Source organism: Cynoglossus semilaevis, chromosome W (genome assembly GCF_000523025.1).
Source record: "Cynoglossus semilaevis isolate Cse_v1.0 chromosome W, Cse_v1.0, whole genome shotgun sequence".
In the NCBI taxonomy this organism is placed as follows: Eukaryota; Metazoa; Chordata; class Actinopteri; order Pleuronectiformes; family Cynoglossidae; genus Cynoglossus; species Cynoglossus semilaevis.
In genome coordinates this window covers 13,186,778-13,193,938 of record NC_024327.1, presented here as the reverse complement: position 1 = coordinate 13,193,938, position 7,161 = coordinate 13,186,778, and positions in this window count along the sequence as shown.

The following is a 7,161-nucleotide window of genomic DNA, read 5'->3' as shown; positions in this document are numbered from 1 at the left end:
TTGGAGAAAAAGCTAGAGAAGCAAGATTGAGATGGTTTGGACATGTGCAGAGGAGGGACAGTGGATACATTGGTAGAAGAATGTTATAGATGGAGCTACCAGGTAGGAGAAAAAGAGGAAGGCCAAAGAGGAGATATATGGATGCAGTGAGGGAGGACATGCAGATTGTTGGAGTCAGAGTAGAAGATGCAGAGAACAGGGAGAAATGGAAAACAATTTGCTGTGGCAACCCCTGAAAAAGGGACAAGCCGAAAGAAAAAGAAGAACAGCTACATTAATGTTTTTGGACAAAATGGTAGGATGTCACCCTGACACATATGTGGCAACATACTTGTCAACAGTAGTTGGTAAAGTAAAATTAAACTGCCAGTGGAATTAACTAAAAAACCCTGACCATTTTTCTGGTCATTTGTTTTGGTCTAACCTTTGCTTTAAATGTGTTCAGCTCACACATCCAAAAATAAATTCTTAATTTTGATAAAATAGTGTCTGAAAAACTACCTTAGTCACGTTGACTTTTTTATTTTTATTTTTAATATTTATTTCAAAATCAAAGTGTTTTAAGTTTTTACGATTATTTTTTCATGGTTTAAAACGTACTTTTACAAATACAAATATTTTGCTCCTTGTGCTGATGCCTCTGTCATCATGAAAGCGTGTCTTTCCCCAGGCGTGTCGAGACTTCTTGGACCTAGCAGAGACCCACAGCAGGAGATGGCAGCAGGTACTGCAGTATGAGCGCGAACAGCGTGCACACCTAGAGGAAACAATTGAGCAGTTAGCTAAGCAGCATAACAGCCTGGAGCGAGCGTGGAGAGAAGCACCCACACTTGTTTCCCGTGCTCCCAGTGCCCCCAACACCAACAAAGGTGAGAGTTACTGCCTTTTGTGGGGGTTCAGACTTCATTGGCTGAAAGTCACGTTTTGATTCACAATTGCCGTGTTCACTCCACGAGCAGTAGAAGTTTACAGTTGTGTCAAGTGACCTAAATTCAATTTTCAATTTTGCTTAGTTAAAACAGATAATTACCTTCTGTTGGAACTCTACATCATGTGAATCTGTTCGGCTTAATGAGTCTGTCCAGTTTCTCTCCAGGCTGTTTACTTTACTTTGCTTTTACATTATTTATAAAAAAAAGTCAGCATTAAATCTGTGTGTCCATTAGCTGCAGTTACCATTTGATGCATTTAGAGAGGTATGACAACAGTGTCTATATCAGTAGAGTAAATAAGAATTTATGACACCAGCTACAGAAATCGAATATATAGAATATAATAGAATATAAAACATTAAAATGACAATATAACCCATGCTTATTCGGTTTAGGAAGCAAAACCTGAACAGAAACACTGCAATTTGCAGCACTTTTGCTTTCGCATTCAATTTCTAACGTTTCTAAACACTTTAATAAAGATCAAGTGAGGACATATAGACCTTTCCGTCAATCTTTTGAGAAAAGTTATGTCAATTTTCATGAATAAAAATCAATTTTAAACAGGAAACTGATGATGAAACACCTCAACAGACACAACAGGTAACCAGCTGGACTCTCAGATAGAGTCTGGTGACATTGGGGACAGTGTTGCCTGTAACTGCTCTCCTACCAGTTACAGCGTTATCTGTTTACAGTCTAATCTGAAAGTTTTTCAAAAACTTTATATCATGTCTCGTGAAAAGGAACTTATAGCTAATCATATAGACAATAAACCCATCTGGAAAATATACTTACAGAGATCAATTGAGAGGTCACTTAATTTCTAATATACTTATTTATATGAAGAAACCTGCAGTGCACTATCTGAGCTCTGCCCATGTCTTACAACAATCTGTCATCCTGACTGTAAATGTGACTATATTTGTTCTCCACGACAAAACTATTTTAATAATAACAATAATAAAAATAAACAGTATGTTTTTTCATAGTGGTGCTTTGGCTCAGAGGCAATGTCTCTGTCATTCGTGTAGTACCCCAGGGTTCACCTCCTAGGCAAGATCGAATCCCGGTTAGGGCGGTTGGTACCTTCCAGTGGACTCACCACACGCAGGAAGGTTCAGGGGGGTTGGTACAGTGCAGTGTGATCTGGGTGGTGGTCGTGGAGACTGCTGCCCCCGCGACCCAGTAACGGATAAGTGGATGAAAATGGATGGATGGATGTGTTCTTATGTATGTGCTTTACTTATTTAGTTAGGAAAAACAATTTGTTGAAAAACAGACTTTTGGTGATCATAGTTATATCAATGAGACTGTAACCTAAGTTAAAATATATATAATATATTTTAATGAGATGATTTGTGTTTTTGAATATTTTTGAATATGGAACTTTGAAAATTGAAGTCAAGCTTGAGAACCACAGCGTCACTGGCTGTTTGACTGTTTTTCCCTTAAATTTATTACCATGCGTATGTGATTACACACTGCTCTCTCTTCAAGTCACATGTGATGTTTATGTTGCTGCTGCACACTGTCTGTCTGCATGACTGTATGCACTAAGAAATATGTTTCAGGAAGCGAGAGGCCGCTCAAGGAAGAAGCGAGTGATGAAGATGAAGATACAGTTTTTTGATGCCATGGCGGATTCCCCTGCGTTTATCACAGTGACAACCACAGAGAACACACAGCACAGGTCAGTACACAGTCCGTCACTCTTGCACTGCATTTGTCTGACCATGTGTGAGTAGCGTCAAAGTGAAAGATGTGCAGTATGTGGCTTAAATCTGCCATGGATATTCACTGTGGACAGTTATTGTATTTGGTGCTAATGGATTCAGATACTGACTTTTTTTTATATAGCATTAGTTTAACTGACACTGGAGAGAACAAAGTAGCCTCAGAGAAGGTTTATTTTGGGCAACACAATAATGTTTGTTAATGACAAATATTTTTGCCAGCCTAAATATTTATTTCAGGTCACGTGAAGTCATCAGTTATATTCATTTTCACTCCTTTTGAATATCATTCCAGGATATGGAAGCAAAAAACTGCCGGGGTTTTTTTCTGACCCTGTGCTGAAGTACAGGATGTCACTACAGTATACTGTTAAAAATATCTCCCTGGTTCAACTTAAAATCACAAGTTAACCAGCTGCCTCAAAATTTCAAGTTTATTGAAATCCTTATTTTAAGTTCTGTTAAGCTTTAAATTGCCTTCTGTGAGTCATCATGACTGTACAGTTGTTGTTTCAACTTAGCTACGCAAGTTCACAATAAAGTGAACTCAATTATTAGAGTTAACATGACTGTACAGCTATTGTTGTTTCATCTAAGCTGTGTACGTTCAGAATAAAGCGAACTCGATTATGAGCACTGTGTTCACTTATCCCCATTAGTGTTGTCAACTTAATAATTTTAACTAAAAGTGTTTTATTCATCAATATGCATTCTGTACACTTACCCCGATAACTGGGTTCAATCTTGTAATTTCAATTAAATAATGTCTTAACAAGTAAATTATCTTATATTAACCAATGTCAAAATACATACACAAACAGGCAGGCAGAAGCACCAAAAAAAAAACAGAGCGGTGCATACAACACCAAAATAAAACAAACAAACAAAAAACACACTGTAGTCATTTTAATAATATTGTATTAAAGTATAAAGTAACTGGTTAGACCGTTATTGTGATGCTTTTTGTTTAGCAATTTAACAATGGAATGCACAGGTATGCTAGTCTCTAAGGGATGTCTAAACAATTGTTACCGTGGCTCCGTGAAGCTCCGTCAAGCTGCATGCCCTTCATAGCTGCTGCTAGTCTCACCATGGGCCTTGAAAAGCAAAAAAGAATTGTGTGAATGTTTAGGTTAAATACCCAATATGCATACAAAACTATCTAATTTGGTACACATACTCTTGAAGGGGTTACATGTAGAAAATTGTACGCCTGTGTATATATTGTGCTCAGAGGTCGGGAGCGGGTGCGGGCTGCGCCACTTCACTCGCAGGTCCCTCACTCGGGACCCTCCTCTGGTGCTCCGCGGGTCTGCTTAGGCCGATGGGCGAGGTGACTCGTCCGGCCTCTGACTGTCGTCCCTCTGAGTGCCCGCCCCGCTGCCACCTCGCACTCACTCCGAAGTATAGCCTGGTGCTCGGGGTGCTAAGAATATCATGGAAAAGTTTATTTATTTCCATAATTCCATTCAAAAAGTTAAACTTTCACAGATTATAGATTCAGGGCCCACAATTTAAACAACCTCAAGTATTTGTTTATTTTTACATCATTTGGGCTTCCAGCTCATGAAACCCTCATTGGTAAAAGAATGTTAGAGATGGAGCTACCAGGTAGGAGACAAAGAGGAGATACACTATATTACCAAAAGTATTGGCTCACCTGCCTTGACTCATACTATGAACTGAAGTGCCATCCCATTCCTAACCCAGAGTTCAATATGATGTCGGTCCACCTTTTGCAGCTATTACAGCTTCAACTCTTCTGGGAAGACTGTCCACAAGGTTGAGGAGAGTGTTTATAGGAATTTTTGACCATTCTTCCAAAAGCGCATTGGTGAGGTCACACACTGATGTTGGTCGAGAAGGCCTGGCTCTCAGTCTCCGCTCTAATTCATCCCAAAGGTGTTCTATCGGGTTCAGGTCAGGACTCTGTGCAGGCCAGTCAAGTTCATCCACACCAGACTCTGTCATCCATGTCTTTATGGACCTTGCTTTGTGCACTGGTGCACAGTCATGTTGGAAGAGGAAGGGGCCTGCTCCAAACTGTTCCCACAAGGTTGGGAGCATGGAATTGTCCAAAATGTTTTGGTATCCTGAAGCATTCAAAGTTCCTTTCACTGGAACTAAGGGGCCAAGCCCAGCTCCTGAAAAACAACCCCACACCATAATTCCTCCTCCACCAAATTTCACAGTCGGCACAATGCAGTCTGAAATGTACCGTTCTCCTGGCAACCTCCAAACCCAGACTCGTCCATCAGATTGCCAGATGGAAAAGCGTGATTCATCACTCCAGAGAACGCGTCTCCACTGCTCTAGAGGCCAGTGATGGCTTGCTTTACACCATTACATCCGACGCTTTGCATTGCACTTGGTGATGTGTGGCTTGGCTGCAGCATCCGCTGACCCCTCTCCGTCACTTTACGTGGCCTACCACTTCGTGGCTGAGTTGCTGTTGTTCCCAAACGCTTCCATTTTGTTATAATAGAGCTGACAGTTGACTGTGGAATATTTAGGAGCGAGGAAATTTCACGACTGGATTTGTTGCACAGGTGGCATGACAGTTCCACGCTGGAATTCACTGAGCTCCTGAGAGCGGCCCATTCTTTCACAAATGTCTTGTTTCACAGTCTGCATGCCTGAGTGCTTGATTTTATACACCTGTGGCCAGGCCAAGGGATTAGGACACCTGATATGTAGAGTATGCAGAGAGATGTGTGAAGTGATAAAAATTTATTTAATCAACAATGTTATTTTTCATAGGATTTTTATTTATTAGAATAAAATGGGCCCAGTACATAAGCAAATTTCAGCAATTGCAGTAATCAGATAAAATAGGATTCAATCAATATCATATAGTAAATTCAGTAATACATATATAAATGTGCTGTGTTTTTTGTCGATATTAATATATTCTGACCCTAGGAGAGGTCACAACCGTAGGCCCGGTGTGTTGAGTCTTCACTGCTACAGAAGAGCTGACGCCCTTAGCTGCCCGGTACAGGACCGCTTCCCCTCTGGGCGAGGCACTCTCTTGATTCATTTTGCAGTTGTGGCAAGCAAAAGCAGAGGTATAATCCAATTTGTTTTGTGGCGGGCAAACTCAGAGAAATAACCCAATATTTTACATGTTGGAGTTTCTTGACGTTTTTCTGAGTTGATGAGAAACCCTCTGCTCTTCTTGTAAGTTCTCCTAAGTCCACAATCCTCTTCTCTGGGGCATGGCAAGGTCCTGGAGTGAGTCCTGTCCGTCCGGGGGAGAGATGAAGCACGAACTGAACTGTTCAGCTCTTACTCCTTGTATTTATGTGATACAATATGTAAAAAACACTTTTTCAGTTTTGGGTGAATCATTCACTCCTTTTTAGGCCTTTCCTAGTGTTTGTTCCTGTTGGTCTTGGACACCTGTGCATGTTACGTGCGTCATGACCTGAACACCAAGTGCGTCATATCTTGAACATCCTTCCTGTATTTGTCCCTATTTTGCAGACAGTTTACATACTTCTCATTTGTTTTTATGACTGACATTGTACCACAGCACTTCTTTTTATTCATTACTCACATCTTAAAAATAATAATGTTAATCACAACATTTTTTCACTTATTGATTTCAGCATCAAGCCCTTCTTCTGACTTCTTGTCATAATCATATGAACCATTTCAAGTCAGAGGATCATTCTTTTAGTCTTATTCAGACACATTCCCTATCTTGCGTTACATGCAGATATATATGAAAAATATCAATGATTTTATTTCAACAAAATCACACATTCATCTTATACTTAATTTGTTCAATATAAATCACTTGTGTTTTCTCCTCAGATTTCTTTGTGAACTTCCTGGAATAGAGACATGCCTCAACATGTTTTAATAACATATTTCGACACATGTTCCCCCTTTCTTATGCTAAATGCAGAACTGATATAATTTTTTTACACTCGGTTCATGACCTCTGAATACTGTGCTCAACCATTCTTGACAGTGTTCCTGTACTGCATGACAATGTTCCTGTACTGCATGACTTGTGCCAACTTTTCCTCATATTCATTAATACTCATATTCCAGGACAAGATGAAAATCATTGCAAGGACAAACGGTGTGTACAAAAATGCAAAGGATTGCCCAAGGGTTAAAAAGTGTCAAAATTCCCAACACTTATCTCCACGAAATCCATTAAACGTTTAAAAGAGTAAGCAGGTTTTAATTTACTTGAGACTACACAGCCTTAAATGTACCTTTCATTATAAAAAGAAGATTTAAAACATTTTTTAAAAAATTAGGTACGTTTTTCAGTAACAGATTCTATTCCAGTTTAGATTTGTGCGTTTAGTTTACTATTGAAAGATTCTTGCTGTGCGAGGTGTCTTCAGGCAAGGAGTGGAAGCAGCCGGTAGATGGTCGATTTGTTTTAATAGCAAAACGTCCAACAAAACAGGTCCAACAATAAAGCAAAATAAACGACTGGAGAAGTATTCAAGGAAATCTCGTACAACAGT